Source organism: Mauremys mutica, unplaced genomic scaffold, assembly GCF_020497125.1.
Source record: "Mauremys mutica isolate MM-2020 ecotype Southern unplaced genomic scaffold, ASM2049712v1 Super-Scaffold_1559, whole genome shotgun sequence".
In the NCBI taxonomy this organism is placed as follows: domain Eukaryota; kingdom Metazoa; phylum Chordata; order Testudines; family Geoemydidae; genus Mauremys; species Mauremys mutica.
In genome coordinates, this window is record NW_025423353.1 from 11,413 (window position 1) to 29,992 (window position 18,580).

Below are 18,580 nucleotides of genomic sequence, written 5' to 3' on the forward strand. Positions count from 1 at the left end.
TTGGCTTTGCGGGCGGGCAGCTCAAGCCTGGCCTCCTATGAGCCTGGAAGGCAGCCGGCCGGGCTCACCCGTCTCCAAGTTCCTTTCAGGAAGCAGGTGGAGCGAGGAGCCCAGGGAGGGGAGCCCAAGGAGGTGTCAGGAGCTTGGTCCTGCCCGGCGCCTGCGCCCAGCAGGGCTCTTGCCCGCTCCCGGCCCACCTGGTTTTGGCCTCTGCCACCCCTAGCATTCAGCCAAAAGAGCAGAAGCCACCCTCTCCCTCCCGGAGTAGCCAGCATGGGGCTTGAACCCATGACCTTGGTGTTGTTAGCACCACGCTCTAACCAGCTGAGCTAGCTGGCCAACAGCAAGACCTGCCTTGCCTGACCCTTTTGGAAGGAGTCACTGGCTGGCGCGGGGAACGATGTGGCCTCCGTTATCGAATGGATGGATCGAGACGCCCCCTGCCAAGGTAGGGGAATTAGCTCAATTGGTAGAGCGCTCGCTTTGCATGCGAGAGGCAGCGGAATCAATGCCCGCATTCTCCAGCGGCAAGGCAGCCCCAGGACCTTCTCTTGCCCTTCTTTTAGAAGCCATGGACAGTCAGCCGGCTCAGCTCCTCCAGTGGCCTCCATCCCTCTCCCCGCTTGGCCTCCCAAAAAGCCAGCCCTTGCGGAGCACAAAGCTCTTCCTCCCCGGCCCTTCTCCCCCTTGCGCTGACTGGGAGGCTGGAGACAGCTGGGGGAAGTTAGCTCAAATGGAAGAGCATGGGAGAAGTAGTCAGACCCAGACACACATTCTCCAGCCTGCTCTGCTCTGCTTTGCTCTGCTGGCTGGGCTCTAGTGGGGGACCTGCACCTTTCTTTCTGAGCTCTCACTGGAGCACAATCCCTTTCCTCCTCCCTCCCTGCTAGTCTACGCCAAGCTCATTGTCCGGGAGGGAGAGCCACTCAAATACAGAATTACTCACATCCCAGGGGTCCATGAAGGGAATGAGGAGATGGGCGGGGTGGCACGTGATACCAGCTCAGCTGAGACCGTGAGACCTCGCAGCCTCCTGATCTCAGGCAGCATGGCAGCCGTGGAGTAGAGCAGAGCACGCAGACAGCTTGGAGACAGCCAAAGCGGGGAAGGGCTGCGTTGGTCTGGAAGAGGGAGTCGGTGGCTGTCTATCCTGGCGGAGGCAGGGTCGTTTTGCTGTATGCTGGGCCAGGGGCCAGGGAGCCTGCTAGAGTTGCTGAGCTGGGCCTGCTCCTGGCTTTGCTTGGGTTAGAGGAAAGTGGTGAAGATAGGAACGGCCCTCCTGGGTGAGACCGATGGTCCATCTAGGCCACTGTCACGTCTTCTGACAGTAACTGATGCCAGGCGCTTCAGAGGCAATGGCCAGAGCAGGCAATCATCAAGTGATCTATCCCTGCGTTGTCGTCTGAAGTTTGGTGCTTGTTTCAGGGGCCAACTCTCAGCCCAGACACACTCCAGGGAGGGAGCGTTGGTGTTTGTGCCGAGGAGCGTGGCTGGGACTCGGACCCCCTTCCCCAGCTCTGGTTAGCGCCCCGCCCCCATTTCAGGCTGTGTTCTGCTTAAGGCCACAGAGCTCTTGCCGTTTTTTGCCCGGTGCCTGAGAGTCAGGCCAGCTGCAGGGAATTAGCTCAAGTGGCAGAGCTCTCACCTTGCATGCGAGAGGTAGTGGGGGGCGATGCCCGCATTCTCCGAGCCTGTCGACTAAGGGCTCCTGATGAGCATGGTGGACGGGAGAGTCGGCCATCTGACTTTTGGCCTTGCTGCCCGTAGCGGTACGGCCGAAAATTCAAAAGCCATCCTCCCCAGGCCCACAGCCACCCAGGGGCTCCTCTGCACCATCTTGCCTGAGCCGCTGGAAGTGGAGCCTGGAACTGAGCTGATGCGCTGAGGGTTATTTGCACTGCGCGCTTCACATGGAGGTTAAAACACGGGGCACAGATCTTTGAGCACAACCCTTGTCCTAAGGAATGGGGGTGGGGGCTGCATAAAGAGAGACTGGCTCTCCCTGGCGGGGCTGCAGCGGCTCTTCACAGGGGCAGTCCCACTGCCCAATTGGTACCAGAGTTTTGAAAGCCTCCTTTCCTGGCCTGGCTCCCCTCTCTTTAGGGGGAACTGGTGGCCCCAAACTTCCCAGAAACCATCATAGCGAGGCCAACCTGAGCACAGACACCTGCTCAGCACCCCGGGGTGCAGCCCTGAACTCCGGCAATCAGCTACGCTCAGCTGCCCACCCAACAAGCGTTACACGCAGGAGCCTTCATGCCCCGCGTGTTCAGGTCCTTCCCAGCGCCAGCTTTAAACTCCGCTGCTCAGTTCTAAGCTTTGGCCACACGGGGGCAGCCTGGAGCTCAGCCAACGCCTCCGGTTCCTGGTTGCGTTTCCCGCTCCTCGTGGCAGGTTCACACCCCGCAAGCAGATCTCTGAATAGGAGCCGAACGGTTCCCCAAATCCAGCGCTTTAGCAGCAGCTTTGCTAGGAAAGTGCTGACGTCCCCAAGTAAAGTAAGAGCCAGAGCGCTGTGTCCAGGATCCTCTATTGGGCCCCTCACCGTGGTGTCTGTCAGGCACAAGGAGAAACCAGGGAAATGTTTTCATGGTGTTTAAGGGCAGAAGGGGCCATTAGCTCAGCTAGTCTGACCCCCGAATAACACAGAATTACACCATGACACACATTGATCCCACAGACCTTAGATAGATCAAAGCGTTTCAGCTCAGGAAGGAGGCTAAACTGGGTGCCAGAGGCAGCGAACAAGGGGCCCCCAAGGCAATGGCAGGGAGCTGACGAGGTGAAATATGCCCAGATGATCCCAGCAGGCGACCCACCCCCATGCCACAGAGGTGGGAGTCCCTGATCCTCCTGCCCTTATGAATCTCTGGTGGTAAGTGGGTCCCCCCAGTTCCCCAGATAAGAATCCTCCATGTGATTTCCCTGGCTTCACCTCCAAATAAGAACATTGTGTGGAGGGAGTGGGAGGAAGGTTGTCTGGCAGATCTGTAAAGGGGGACTGTGTCTCCCTGTCTGGCCCAGGCTCCTGGGAGGAAGTGATCTCAGTGTGTCTGGCTGTCTCCATTCCTCCCACCCATAAGAATCCCTGGTGTGTGGGTGCACCCTAGACCATTAAGGATCTCTGGTGGGTGGGTGTCTCTCTCCCCCTAGTCAGGATCTCTGGGACGTGCCTGTATAAAAAGAGACTTTGACGCACCCAGGCTGGGCTGCCATCATGGAACAGACCAGGTCCTTCTGTGGAGGGTTTGCGTTCCTCCAAAGCCGTGATCTCAGTGTGTGTGGGTGTCCCTGTCCCTTCAACCCTTAACAATCTCTGGTGCGTGGGTGCGCTGGGCCCCATTACAATCCCCTCTGTCTTACCCCCCCATGAGGGATCCGGTGGCTGTGGGTGTTCTCCACGCTACTGGGGGTGTCTGGTGCCCCTGTCCCTCCTGGTTAATAGTGGAGTGTGTGGGTGCCCCCCCCCCGCCCGTTAAGGATCCGTGTTGTGTGGATGCCCCTGTTCTTCTCATTAAGAATGGTGCAACGGAGCATATGGGTGTGTCCCCCACCCCATGAACTAGCTCCCATGTATGGTTCCCCTGCCCCCATCCAGGCTCTGTGGTGTGTGGGTGTCTCTGTTCCCCTTTTCAAGATCCGTGTGCAGGGGGCATCCCTCCCCCCAAGTCAGAATCCCCAGCATGTGGGTGCTCCCATCCCCCCTCCAGGCTCTGCGGGGGGGGGGTCTTAAAAGAGACCGTGTCTCACTGTCTTGCCCAGGCTACACTGCAGGGGCTACTCACAGGCACAACCCCACTACTGATCAGCACGGGAGTTTTGACCTGCTCTGTTTCTGACCTGGGCCGGTTCACCCCTCCTTAGGCAACCTGGAGACCCTGAGCTTCCCAGGGATCACCCTATTGATGCCGAGCTTAGTGCGGACACTCAATCGGCACAACCCCCTGCAGCCCAGAACTCCTGAGCTCAAGCGATCCGCCGGCTTCAGCCTCCCCAGGAGCTGGGATCACAGGCACCAGCCAGGGAGCCTGGAACTGGGAAATGCTCCTGGTTCCCCCGCCCCCGTCTCATGTCAGGGTGCAGGCGCCGCTGTCCTCCCAGGTAAGATCCCGGATGTTTCGGTGCCCCCCATCCCCCATCCAGGAGCCCAGGTGTCCGGGTACCTCTGCCCCCGATACAGAATCCTGGATGTGTGGGTGTCTGTCCCTCTGCAGAGGATCCCGGAGTGTGGATGCCCTTGTCCCTCTCTAGAAGATCCTGGGTGTGTGGGTGCCACTCTCCCCCCCCAGAAGATCTCTGGTGGGTAGGTCCCCAGGGTGTGAGCGCTCCCATCCCCCGATACAGGCTGGGGGAGGGGGGCGGGTATAACTGGCTCTCCCTGTCCTGCCCAGGCGGTGCTACAGCAGCTGTTCACAGGGGCAGCAACCCCACTGTCACCCTGCAGCTTTAACCTGCTCCAGGGGTGACCTGCTTCACCCTCCTGTGGGAGCCCGGGGACCCCGAACTTCCCAGAATCACCTGATTGATGCCGAGCTTAGCACAGACACCGGCTCAGCCTGGCAGGGTGCAGCCCTGACCCCTGACAACCAGCTTCCCTCTGCCTCCTGCTGCACAGCGAGGATCCCACGCGAGAGGCTTCGTGCCCCACGTGTCCAGCCAGGTCCGTTCCAGCTCCAGCTTTCAACTCTGCTTGTGAGCTCCCATCTCCGGCCACACGGGGCAGCACTAATGGCCTCATCTAAATTTGACCCTTCAGACCACAGATTATAACCCAGCGGGCAGATTATAGCCCAGGAAGCCAAATCCTTCCCCAAACTGACAGCTGAAGCAGAAGATCCCCTTGGAAAGATCAGGAATTTTGCCTTTAAAAACAAGGAAAATGTGCATTGTTCTCTTCTGTCTACAGCAAGAGATTGAAGAAACTCAATTGATTTCATTGACTGGAGGTTAAGAGGGATTTAGTCACTGATTTTAAATACACTGTTTTAAAAATTCCCAGAGGGGGGAATATCTGATTTTAAAGGATTTTTTAATTCACCAGACAAAGGTTGAACACGACCCCCTTGGTTTGCAGTCAATGTCACAAAACGCCAACTGGAAATTACCATTTTTTAACCGTGAGGCTAATTATCTAGTGGAACAAGCTTCGCAAGGGACGTGGTTAAATCCCCATCATTGCCCTGTGTAAATGAAGACCGCAGCTCTTGCTGCAAGACACCTGGTGTGTGGGTGTCCCTGTTCCCCCTTCAGAACCTCTGGTACATGGTGCTTCCCTCCTCCCAGTTCAAGATCCCCATCATGTGGGTGCTCCCATCCAGGATCTCTGGTGGGTGTCTCTGCCCCCCATACAGAATCCTGGGTGTGGGTGTCCGTCCATCTGCAGAGGATCCCGGAGTGTGGATGCCCTTGTCCCCCCCCACAAGATCCTGGGTGGGTAGGTGCCACTCCCCCCCAGTAGATCTCTGGTGGGTGGGTCCCCAGGGTGTGAGTGCTCCCATCCCCCGATACAGGCTGGGGGGGGGGTATAACTTGCTCTCCCTGTCCTGCCCAGGCGGTGCTACAGCAGCTGTTCACAGGGGCAGCAACCCCACTGTCAACCTGCAGCTTTAACCTGCTCCAGGGGTGACCCATGCGGGTTGGGAGTGAGGGGCACCAGCAGAGCTGTGAGTCTGGAGGGACTGGGATAGTAGGGCTGCGGGTCGGGAGTGAGGGGCACTGGCAGCGCAGTAACTGGGGAGCTCAGCGGGAAATCCAGGGGCTGCGGGTCGGGAGTGAGGGGCACCAGCAGAGCTCTGGGTGTGGAGATCAGGATTGGGATAGGAGGGGCTGCGGGTCGGGAGTGAGGGGCAGCAGCAGAACTGTGAGTCTGGAGGTCAGGACTGGGATAGCAGGGGCGGCGCGTCAGGAGTGAGGGGCACCACTAGAGCTGGGGGGAACCCAGGGGGCTGCGGGTCGGGAGTGAGGGGCACCGGTAGAGCTGAAGGAAGCCCAGGGGTCTGTGGGTCAGGAGTGAGGGGCACCAGCAGAGCTGTGAGTCTGGAGGTCAGGACTGGGATAGTAGGGGCTGCGGGTCGGGAGTGAGGGGCACCGGCAGCACAGTGACTGGGGAGCTCTGCGGGAAGCCCAGTCGCTGCAAGTCGGGAGTGAGGGGCACCAGCAGAGCTGTGGATCTGGAGATCAGGATTGGGATAGGAGGGGCTGCGGGTCGGGAGTGAGGGGCAGCAGCAGAACTGTGAGTCTGGAGGTCAGGACTGGGATAGCAGGGGCTGCGAGTTGGGAGTGAGGGGCACCGGCAGAGCAGGAGGGAGACCAGGGGGCTGCGGGTCGGGAGTGAGGGGCACCGTCAGAGCTGGTGGACGCCTAAGGGGCTTCGGGTCGGGAGTAGGGGGCAGCGGCAGAACTGTGAGTCTGGAGTCAGGACTGGGATAGCAGGGGCTGTGGGTTGGGAATGAGGGGCACCGTCAGAGCTGGAGGGAGACTAGGGGCTGCGGGTCGGGAGTGAGGGGCACCAGCAGAGCTGAGAGTCTAGAGGTCAGCACTGGGATAGCTGGGGCTGCGGGTCGGGAGTGAGGGGCACCGGCAGAGCAGGAGGGAGACGAGGGGGCTGCGGGTCGGGAGTGAGGGGCACCATCAGAGCTGGTGGACGCCTAAGGGGCTGCGGGTTGGAGTGAGGGCACCAGCAGAGCTGTGAGTCTAGAGGTCAGGACTGGGATAGCAGGGGCTGCGGGTCGGGAGTGAGGGGCACCGGCAGAGCAGGAGGGAGACCAGGGGCTGCGGGTCGGAAGTGAGGGCACCGTCAGAGCTGGTGGACGCCTAAGGGGCTGCGGGTCGGGAGTGAGGGGCACCAGCAGAGCTGTGAGTCTAGAGGTCAGGACTGGGATAGCAGGGGCTGCGGGTCGAGAGTGAGGGGCACCAGCAGAGCTGTGGGTGTGGAGATCAGGATTGGGATAGGAGGGGCTGCGGGTCGGGAGTGAGGGGCACCGGCAGCACAGTGACTGGGGAGCTCCGCGGAAAGCCCAGTCGCTGCAGGTCGGGAGTGAGGGGCATCAGCAGAGCTGTGGGTCTGGAGATCAGGATTGGGATAGGAGGGGCTGCGGGTCGGGAGTGAGGGGCACCGGCAGAGCTGTGAGTCTGGAGGTCAGGACTGGGATAACAGGGGCTGCAGGTCGGGAGTGAGGGGCACCGGCAGAGCTGGTGGGGGAATAGGGGGCTGCGGGTCGGGAGTGAGGGGCACCAGCAGAGCTGTGAGTCTGGAGGTCAGGACTGGGATAACAGGGGCTGCAGGTCGGGAGTGAGGGGCACCGGCAGAGCTGGTGGGGGAATAGGGGGCTGCGGGTCGGGAGTGAGGGGCACCAGCAGAGCTGTGAGTCTGGAGGTCTGGACTGGGATAGCAGGGGCTGCGTGTAGGGAGTGAGGGGCACCGGCAGAGCTGGAGGGAGACCAGGGGGCTGCGGGTCAGGAGTGAGGGGCACCGTCAGAGCTGGTGGGGGAATAGGGGGCTGCGGGTCGGGAGTGAGGGGCACCAGCAGAGCTGTGAGTCTGGAGGTCAGGACTGGGATAACAGGGGCTGCAGGTCGGGAGTGAGGGGCACCGGCAGAGCTGGTGGGGGAATAGAGGGCTGCGGGTCGGGAGTGAGGGGCACCAGCAGAGCTGTGAGTCTGGAGGTCAGGACTGGGATAGCAGGGGCTGCGTGTAGGGAGTGAGGGGCACCGGCAGAGCTGGAGGGAGACCAGGGGGCTGCGGGTCAGGAGTGAGGGGCACCGTCAGAGCTGGTGGACGCCTAAGGGGCTGCGGGTCGGGAGTGAGGGGCACCAGCAGAGCTGTGAGTCTGGAGGTCAGGATTGGGATAGCAGGGGCTGCGGGTCGGGAGTGAGGGGCACTGGCAGCGCAGTAACTGGGGAGCTCCGCGGGAGCCCAGTCGCTGCAGGTCGAGAGTGAGGGCACCAGCAGAGCTGTGGGTCTGGAGATCAGGATTGGGATAGGAGGAGCTGCAGGTCGGGAGTGAGGGGCAGCAGCAGAGCTGTGAGTCTGGAGATCAGGACTGGGATAGCAGGGGCTGCTGGTCAGGAGTGAGGGGCACCACGAGAGCTGGGGGAACCCAGGGGGCTGCGGGTCGGGAGTGAGGGGCACCAGCAGAGCTGTGAGTCTGGAGGTCAGGACTGGGAAAGCAGGGGCTGCGTGTCAGGAGTGAGGGGCACCGTCAGAACTGGTGGACGCCTAAGGGCCTGTGGGTCGGGAGTGCGGGCACCAGCAGAGCTGTGGGTGTGGAGATCAGGATTGGGATAGGAGGGGCTGCGGGTCGGGAGTGAGGGGCACCGTAGCACAGTGACTGGGAGCTCCGCGGGAAGCCCAGTCGCTGCAGGTCGGGAGTGAGGGGCACCAGCAGAACTGTGGGTCTGGAGATCAGGATTGGGATAGCAGGGGCTGCGGGTCGGGAGTGAGGGGCACAGGCAGAGCTGTGGGGCTGGAGGTCAGCACTGGGATACTATCCAGCCTAATGGTAAGTGATGCCCAGCTGAGCCCATGGCCAGTACGTCCTGCTCCACCCACGACCGGGCTGGGAGCCAGGACTCCTGGTTCTTCTCCCCAGCTGTGGCAGGGCAGTGCAGGCTAGTGGTTAGAGTGGGGGGTTGGGAGCCAGGGTATCCAGGTCCCACCGCTGGCTCTGGGAAGGGAGTGGGGGCGAGTCGTGGTGCCCCCCCCGGCTTAAAGTGGTTTCCATCCTGTGCAGGGTTTACAGTTTTGTTCACTGGCTCTCAGCACCTCCCACTATTCAAATTGTCCCAGTGCCGCGGGGTCTAGTGGTTAGAGCCGGGGAGGCCGGGAGCCAGGCAGGGGCGGTGGGTATAAGGGGCCCGGGGAGGCACCTGGCCCGTGCTCCACCCAGAGGCCCTGCTCCCACTCGTCCTCTCCCCCGCAAGGCCCCATCCTCACTTCGCCCTTTCCCAAGCTCCATCCGCCCACATGGGACTGCGGGGGGAGAGGCCGGGGGTGCAAACGGCAGAGAGGCAGGCGGGGGGGGCCTTGGGTGGGGGCGAAGAGGCACAAGTGGCAGGGCCTCGGGGAAGAGACGTGCGAGGTGGGGGGGGGGGGTCAGGGGAGTGGAACAAAGGGGTCCTGAGAGGGGCGTGTGGGCGGGGCTGAAGGGGGCGTGTGGGCGGGGCTGAAGGGGCGTGTGGGCGGGGCTTTGGCAGGAGGAGGCTGAGTGGCAGCACGCCTTGGGGCAGGGCCACAGGCTGGGCCCGCCCAGCCTCCCCCAATGCAGGAGTCCCAAGCTGCCCATGGAGCCAGGACTCCTGGGTTCTATTCCTGGCTCTCCCACAGACTCCCAATCTGAGCTGGTGCAGCCCATCTCGCCCTCCCTGGTGCCTCAGTTTCCCCCGTGTGAGACGGGTACCAGTGTGAATGGCTGCAGAGCTGTGGAGAATCTCGTCCCTTCTCCTGGCGGCTCCTTGGTAGCCCTGGGGAAGCAGCCAACTGCTGCAGCCCCTGGCTCCCGTCTGGGCAGCCCGGGGTGGGGGTGGGATCTGGGCAATGGGAAGCAGGAATCCCCCCTTCCCCCACCCCACCCCGGGGACATGGGGGGAGGCTGGTGCTGCGGGGGCAGAGAGTCCTGCAGCCCTCGCAGGGGAGAAGGGGCAGGTTCCCGGCTTGGCTGCTGATGGGGACGGGGTGGGGGGCACTGCTGGACTGGGGGCTCCTCCCTGCGGGGTGGAGATGGAGCACGGCTGCTGGGAGCGGACGTCTCCTCTGGATGGGGGAGGGTGACACTGGCCAAATTGTGGGAGCCCCTGTCCCCCCCCCCAGACAAGGGAGGGGCCTCTCAGCCTTGCCGGCTCGTCTCTCTTTTACCAGGATCGGCCCAGCACCTGGCCTGGCCCAGACCCCCCTTCCTCAGCGCCAGCAGCTGCCCATTGTGGGGAGTGGAGCGGCCGGGGGGGTGGGGGCTTCTCAAGCCCCCCCGGGGAGCAGGGCCGGGCCCTGGGGGGGAGGGGCTGCGATGGGGGGAGGTGGGGTTGGAGAGATGTCAGGGGGTGAAGCTGGGACTCAGGGGGGGAATGGGGCAGGCTGCAGGGAGGAAGTGTGGGGGGGCCACCGGAGGGGAGCTGGGGGGCTGGGAAGCTGTGGGGGGGACACAGCCGGGGGGGGTAGTGGTGACACCGCAGGGGGGGCTGTTCAAGAGGCAGTGGGCTGGGGGGCAGGGTGGGAGCTCGGACAGGGGTGGGGGGGTCAGGCTATTGCGGGTCTCCCTGTGAATGGCACCAGACTGCAGGGAACCCCACGGCTGGCAGCCCCCATGCTGGGGGGTCTGGTCACTGCAGCCCGCCCCCGATGCACCCTGCTGGGGGGTCTAGTCACTGCAGCCCCCCCCGATGCACACAGCTGGGGGCTTTGGTCACTGCAGCCCCCCCCGATGCACCCTGCTGGGGGCTCTGGTCACTGCAGCCCCCCCCCCGATGCACACTGCTGGGGGCTCTGGTCACTGCAGCCCCCCCCCACTGCACCCTGCTGGGAGCTCTGGTCACTGCAGCCCCCCCCGATGCACACTGCTGGGGGCGCTGGTCACTGCAGCCCCCCCGATGCACCCTGCTGGGGGCGCTGGTCACTACAACCCCCCCCGCTGCACCCTGCTGGGGGGTCTAGTCACTGCAGCCCCCAACCTCACACTGGAACTGGGCGGGGGGAAGGTTTCTTCTTGCGCTCCCATTGGTCAGGGCTCTGCCTCCTCTTCCTATTGGCTGTCTCGGGAGAGGCGGCGTTTCCGAGAGGGCGTCACGTGGCCTTGAAGCGTTCGCAAGGCGGCTCCTGAGCAGCCCAAACACCCCCCCGAGCTCCCCCTCCCCCAGTGCCGCCCATCCCCCTCTCTGCCCCCGCCCCCAACCCCCCCCGAGCTCCCCCTCCCCCAGTGCCGCCCCTCCCCCACTCTGCCCCCGCCCCCAACCCCCCCCGAGCTCCCCCTCCCCCAGTGCCGCCCATCCCCCTCTCTGCCCCGCCCCCAAACCCCCCCCGAGCTCCCCCTCCCCCAGTGCCGCCCATCCCCCTCTCTGTCCCCACCCCAACCCCCCCCCGTGGTCCCCCTCCCCCAGTGCCGCCCATCCCCCTCTCTGCCCCACCCCCAAACACACCCCCGAGCGCCCCCTCCCCCAGTGCCGCCCCTCCCCCTCTCTGCCCCCGCCCCCACACACCCCCCCGAGCCCCGCCTCCCCCAGTGGCGCACCTCGCCCTATCTGCCACCCCCCAAACCCCCCCCGAGCTCCCCCTCCCCCAGTGCCGCCCATCCCCCTCTCTGCCCCGCCCCCAACCCCCCCGACCTCCCCCTCCCCCACTGCCGCCCCTCCCGCCTGTGCCCCCGCGCCCAACACCCCCCCGAGCTCCCCCTCCCCCAGTGCCGCCCCTCCCCCTCTCTGCCCCTCCCCAGACACCCCCCGAGCTCCCCCTCCCCCTGTGCCGCCCATCCCCCACTCTGCCGCGCCCCCCAACCCCACCGAGCTCCCCCTCCCCCAGTGCCGCCCCTCCCCCTCTCTGCCCTGCCCCCAACCCCCGCCGAGCTCCCCCTCCCCCAGTGCCGCCCCTCCCCCACGCTGCCCCCCCCCCAACCCCCCCGAGCGCCCCCTCCCCCACTGCCGCCCATCCCCCTCTCTGCCCCGCCCGAACACCCCCCAGAGCTCCCCCTCCCCCAGTGCCGCCGCTCCCCCTCTCTGCCCCGCCCCCACAAACCCCCCCGAGGTCCCCAACCACCCCTTCCGCACTTCACCCTCTTCTGCCCCCGCCCCCAACACCCCCCTAGCTCCCCCTCCCCCAGTGCCGCCCATCCCCCTCTCTGCCCCGCCCCCAACCCCCCCGAGCGCCCCCACACCCACTGCCGCCCATCCCCCTCTCTGCCCCACCCCAACACCCCCCAGAGCTCCCCCTCCCCCCCTGCCCCCCCCCCCCCCCTCTGCCCCGCCCCCAACCCCCCCCGAGCTCCCCCTCCCCCAGTGCCGCCCCTCCCCCACTCTGCCCCCGCCCCCAACCCCCCCCGAGCTCCCCCTCCCCCACTGCCGCCCATCCCCCTCTCTGACCCCGCCCCCAAACACCCCCCCCGAGCTCCCCCTCCCCCAGTGCCGCCCATCCCCCTCTCTGCCCCGCCCCCAACCCCCCCCGAGCTCCCCCTCCCCCAGTGCCGCCCCTCCCCCTCTCTGCCCCGCCCCCAAACGCCCCCCGTGCTCCCCCTCCCCCACTGCCGCCCATCACCCTCTCTGCCCCGCCCCAGACCCCCCCGAGCTCCCCCTCCCCCAGTGCCGCCCATCCCCCTCTCTGCCCCGCCCCCAATCACACCCCCGAGCTCCCCCTCCCCCAGTGCCGCCCCTCCCCCTCTCTGCCCCGCCCCCAACCCCCGCCGAGCTCCCCCTCCCCCAGTGCCGCCCATCCCCCTCTCTGCCCCGCCCCCAACCCCCGCCGATCTCCCCCTCCCCCAGTGCCGCCCCTCCCCCTCTCTGCCCCGCCCGAACACCCCCCAGAGCTCCCCCACCCCCAGTGCCGCCCCTCCCCCTCTCTGCGCCGCGCCAACACACCCCCCCGAGCTCCCCCACCACCACTGCCGCCCATCCCCCTCTTCTGCCCCCGCCCCCAACCCCCCCCCAGCTCCCCCTCCCCCAGTGCCGCCCATCCCCCTCTCTGCCCGCCCCCAAACCCCCCCGAGCGCCCCCACACCCACTGCCGCCCATCCCCCTCTCTGCCCCGCCCCAACACCCCCCAGAGCTCCCCCTCCCCCAGTGCCGCCCCTCCCCCTCTCTGCCCCGCCCCCAACCCCCCCCGAGCTCCCCCTCCCCCACTGCCGCCCCTCCCCCACTCTGCCCCCGCCCCCCCTCCCCCCCGAGCTCCCCCCCCCCCACTGCCGCCCATCCCCCTCTCTGCCCCGCCCCCAACCCCCCCCGAGCTCCCCCTCCCCCAGTGCCGCCCATCCCCCTCTCTGCCCCGCCCCCAACCCCCCCGAGCTCCCCCTCCCCCAGTGCCGCCCCTCCCCCTCTCTGACCCCACCCCAAACACCCCCCGTGCGTCCCCTCCCCCACTGCCGCCCATCACCCTCTCTGCCCCGCCCCAGACACCCCCGAGCTCCCCCTCCCCAGTGCCGCCCATCCCCCTCTCTGCCCCGCCCCCAAACACACCCCCGAGCTCCCCCTCCCCCCAGTGCCGCCCCTCCCCCTCTCTGCCCCGCCCCCAACCCCCGCCGAGCTCCCCCTCCCCCAGTGCCGCCCATCCCCCTCTCTGCCCCGCCCCCAACCCCCGCCGATCTCCCCCTCCCCCAGTGCCGCCCCTCCCCCTCTCTGCCCCTCCCCCAACCCCCCCGAGCGCCCCCAACCCCACTGCCGCCCATCCCCCTCTCTGCCCCGCCCCCAAACACCCCCCCGAGCTCCCCCTCCCCAATGTCGCCCCTCCCCCTCTCTGCCCCGCCCCCACCCCCCCCCGAGCTCCCCCTCCCCCAGTGCCGCCCCTCCCCCTCTCTGCCCCGCCCCCAAACGCCCCCCGTGCTCCCCCTCCCCCACTGCCGCCCATCACCCTCTCTGCCCCGCCCAAGACACCCCCGAGCTCCCCCTCCCCCAGTGCCGCCCATCCCCCTCTCTGCCCCGCCCCCAAACCCACCCCCGAGCTCCCCCTCCCCCAGTGCCGCCCATCCCCCTCTCTGCCCCGCCCCCAACCCCCGCCGAGCTCCCCCTCCCCCAGTGCCGCCCATCCCCCTCTCTGCCCCGCCCCCAACCCCCGCCGATCTCCCCCTCCCCCAGTGCCGCCCCTCCCCCTCTCTGCCCCTCCCCCAACCCCCCCGAGCGCCCCCAACCCCACTGCCGCCCATCCCCTCTCTGCCCCACCCCCAAACACCCCCCCGAGCTCCCCCACCCCCCTGTCGCCCCCCACACTCTCTGCCCCGCGCCCCACACCCCGCCGAGCTCCCCCTCCCCCAGTGCCACCTATCCCCCTCTCTGCCCCGCCCCCAACACCCCCCAAGCTCCCCCTCCCCCAGTGCCACCCATCCCCCTCTTCTGCCCCCGCCCCAAACACACCCCGACACTGCTCCTGGTTTTGGGAGGGGAACAGGAGAAAGGACAAAAGAAGCAAGAGACGAAGAGAAAGGAGGGAGGGAGGGATGGAGGAAAAGGTGAAACAAAAAGAACAAACCCTAATGACCCCAGTGATTTTAAGGGACAAAATCCCAGGTACGGAATAAAATTCTGCTTCCTTAAGCTCGTGTTTTCCATGCCTAGAATTCAACTGTCACCAGATGGATCAGACTGAACAGGTTTCAAACCTCGAGGAGGCTCTTACCTTCTAAACAGGGACGGCTGTTTTCTAGTAAAATCAGGAAAAGGGAAGGAGAAAACTCAAAAGAGGTTCCTCCTGGCGCTCAGGTACCTGAACCCGAATACTCTCTCAGTCCTCAAAGAGAGACCTGGAGAAGGAGACTGGCTGAAGCAAAGCCACAGGGGGCTCTGAGGTTTCCCTGGCCCCTTGCCCCTGTCCTGCCTGGCTGATGTCAGCATCTCTCTGTGAGGTCACCACCTCCCCACCACCTTTGACCAATAGCCTGAGGTCCTGCAAAAGGCCTTTGTGATGTCATTGCCACACCCCTTCCTTGCTGGGCTAATGTCCTGCCCCTGGCCAGGCACTTTGGAGGTTTGAGCTACTCCCTGTGGATCACCCCACTCAAGGAGCATTCGTTCTAGGCAGCAAGCCGGCTAGACAGGAAAACATCAGACGCTGCTCCCAATGCTACACTCAGTTTTTCAGAAATTAGTCAACTTTATGACCAGAAGAGACCATTAGAGCATCTAATCTGACCCCCCTGCATATCACAGGCCTCCTGTATGACACAATAGCTACTTTTGGGGCAAACACATTCCAGAAAGGCATCTAGCCTTCATTAAATGACATCAGGAGATGGCAAATCCACCACTTTCCTTGGTAGCTTGTTCCTGTGGTGAATCATCCTCGCTGTTGAATATTTGTGCCTTAGTTGTAATATGAATTTGTCTCTTTTCACCTTCCAGCCACTGGGTCTTGTTATGCCTTTCTCTCCTAGATTCAAGAGCCCTTTAATACCCAATCTATTCTCTCCATGAAGGCCCTTCAACACTTCAATGAAGTCACCTTTCAATCTTCTTTTGATAAGCTAAACAGGTTGAGCTCGTTCAATAGCTCGCTAGAAGGCAGTGTTCTCCATCCCTCAGAACATTTATTGGCTCTTTGGTCATCAGACTCCTGAACTGCAGCTGGATGTGGTTCTTGTTCTTCTGCACAGCATAGCTCCTGGAGAAGAGGGATCTTCAAATGTACATTCCTATGATACCTTTGTTTAATTGATGAAAACATAAACTAGACAGAGGATTGGAACTGATTTCAGCTGATGGACAGCTTTGCTAGGTTTTTGTGCATTTGGACAGTGAAATGTTGAGTGTTTACATTCATATCAAGCACCTTTGTATAGTGGAGCTCCTGAACATAATGAAGAATGGAAATGAAAATGTTTTCCTTTTTTAAAAAAAAAGAAAGAAGGTTATAAGAGAACACTGGGGCTTGAATCAAGGATCACTTGACCTACCATCAAGCACTGTACCACTAAGCTATACCCCCATGACCATGGACTCATGATCTCCTGCTTTCTCGAGGTCCTTTGCCATTCCCAGACCAGAAGTGGTTTTAAAAATGGGGTTTGATTAAACTTCTTAAATGTGGTGAACACCACAGCTTGCACACCCACCGATATAGCTTCTCCCAGTGACATAGCTGCCACCTCTTGGGGAAGTGGATTAACTGCACCCACATGAAAACTCTCTCCCCTCAGCATAGAGCAGTGGTTCTCAAGCTGTGGGTCAGGACCCCAAAGTGGGTCATAACCCTGTTTTAATGGGGTCGCCAGGGCTGGCATTAGACTTGTTGGTGCCTGGGGCTGAAGCCAAAAGTCTGAGCCCCACCACCCAGGGCTGAATCCCTCAAGCTCTGGTTTTGCCCTCCCTCAACTGGATAAGAGGGCACAGTGTGAAATGTTTGGGGACCACTGTTTTAGGATGACGTTCTCAATCACTTCTATGAAGTCCAATGAAAGCTATTCCTCACCCACCTACTCCTCCATCAGGACCAACGAGGTATGTTCTGCTGCCCTTCACTCATGCAGGAAGGATAACAACATTTCATTCCACTCAATCCTAAAGTGATTTGTAACCTGCCACCAGCCAAAACTGGTCATTTTGGGAAAGCGGCCCCATCCTGCTGCATAGCTAGGCACAGTAGGTGTGTCTATGCAAACGCGGTCTGTTCCTGAAGTCTTTCCCCCAGCTCCTCACTAGATGTGAAGGGGGAGCTCATTCAGCCTCTGCTTCCGCTTAGTATTTAAAAACTCCGTATTGTCCCTATCTCTGCTGACATTAGATTTCTCCTTCTGTCTTTTCCTTGATAGTTCTGATGAGGTGGCTGAGTGGTTAAGGCGATGGACTGCTAGTCCATTGTGCTCTGCATGCATGGGTACAAATCGCATCCTCATCGGATGCATTTAGTCATTACTCCTCCTTTGTAGACAACCATGTCCCCGTTTGGTATGATGTTGCTTCTTGCAAACAAAAACCTTCTCAGAAACTCAGAACTCTCTTGCTTTAAATAAAATGTCTAAATCCCAGATTTCTTAAAAAAAGAAAAATTTTCTAGTCCTGTATTTCTTAATTTTTATCTCAAAAGGGAACATCCTCGTCATCTCCTCCAAACACCCTGGGACCTGCCCAAATTATTAAAATACCCTCAACCCGAGCAAGGCCAGAGCAGTGAACCAGAGCTAGTGTCTAGGCCAAGCTGTTCTGAAGGAGGCAACTCCAACATTTTCTCCCTGCTTCCCTTGGCAAGGTCTGACTGAGAAAACAAAATTCCCCAAACTGAAAAACCAATACTAATCTGTTTGGGGAGAGTTTGAAAGTATTATTGTTATTATTCTCTTCTGATTTCTGAATCAGTTCAGTTCAGTCTTTGTCCTCCAGGTATGTTTCCAGCTAAAACCACATTGAGGGTACTGGACCACTGACCTATCAGCTCTTAACACCCAAACATTCAGTAACTCTATTATCAGTGCCTGCGAGTGTAATTTAAACCATAGGTCCATCTAGTTCTGAATCTTGTCTTCTGACAGTAGCCAATACCAGGTGCCCCAAAAGCCACTCACCAAGGTACCACTGGGAGTTGAATCCAGGATCTCTTGTTTACAAAGCAGGTGCTTTAACCAGCCAAGCCATGGTACCTGCTGTTACTTAAAGCAGTGTGTTTGCCCATTCCTGACTCTCTGCCAGTCCCCACTGGGCCCTGACAAGTATTGCTTGTGTTTGGCTTCTGTAAAGCAGAGGAGCAGGTGAAGTTTTGCTCCCAAGGTGTGGGTGTGATTCTTTGGACACGTCTACACTATGAAATTAGGTTGGTGTAATTACATTACTTAGGCTGGCAATGCAGTTCTATCAACCTAATCCCGGTGTAGATAGCGGCTCAGCTGTCAGAACTTTCTGGAGCTATGAAAGGGGAGGGGCCCAACCTCTGTAGCAGGAATGCAGGGCAGGTGAGTTCATGGCAGGCATGGTGAGATACTGGTGGAGGCCAGTTATGGTGATATAATGACTAGCAGCATTTACACTGACAATTTGTCACTTTAAGTTTGCTGCACAAAGCTCTAGGCCTCTCGTCGAGGTGGTTTTATTTTGTCACCAAAACAGGGCAATTTTGTCACCAGACGTGGTATTGCAGTGTGTGCACCAGCCAAAAGCTGCTGACCGAGGGAGCGTTGTGTATTTTTCACACACCTGAGCAATATAATGATACTGAAATAACTTTGTAGTGCAGACCTGGCCAATGATTCACACACACACACACACACACACAACTTGCAAGGAAAACGTCACCTGATCCTCTGCTTTGCAGAATCCAAACACAAGCAAAGCTTTGCAGGCCACAGTGGGGATGGCAGGGAGTCAGGTGTGGGCACACAGTGTGTTTTAGCCATAGGCAGGCACCATGGCTTAGCTAGCTAAAGCGCCTGCCGTGTAAACAGGAGATCCTGGGTTCACCTCCTAGTGGTGCCTTGTTGATTAACTTTTGGGGCACCTGGTATTGGCTACTGTTGGAGGACAAAACACAGAGCTAGATGGGCCTTTGGTCCAGCCCAGTCTGGCTGTTTAAATTACACTGATAACAGAATTACTGAAAGTTTGGGAGTTAAGAGCTGATAGGTCAGTGGCCCAGCCTGTCACACATGACACCATCCCTCTGGGACACGGGCAGGTCTGGGCTCTCACACCAAATGCTCATTGTGGCTGCCAGAACCTGTAGGCAGCTCATTTAGTTTGCACGGAGGGTTGAGTCCTGCTTCGTGCACCGTGTGTGAGAATGAAAATCCTAAACCCCCCTTTGAAATAACAAAAGCAGCAGGACATGTTATTGTCCCTGCCCCAAAGCAGACAGACCAATGGAGAAATGCCACTGAGTCCAGGGTAATACTCCATTGCCATTTTACCTTTTTTCGCTTGCTAAACTCCCTCCCTAACTTGTGGGGTCCAGAGCCCGGTATTGAACCTGAACC

At 61.5% G+C, this 18,580-nt stretch overlaps 1 non-coding gene across 1 annotated transcript; it reads right to left on the reverse strand.

Moving 5' to 3' along the window:
• Positions 1–265: 265 nt before the first annotated feature.
• Positions 266–339, reverse strand: TRNAV-AAC. The gene has a single exon. It is a non-coding gene; the product is annotated as a tRNA-Val (tRNA).
• Positions 340–18,580: the final 18,241 nt, after the last annotated feature.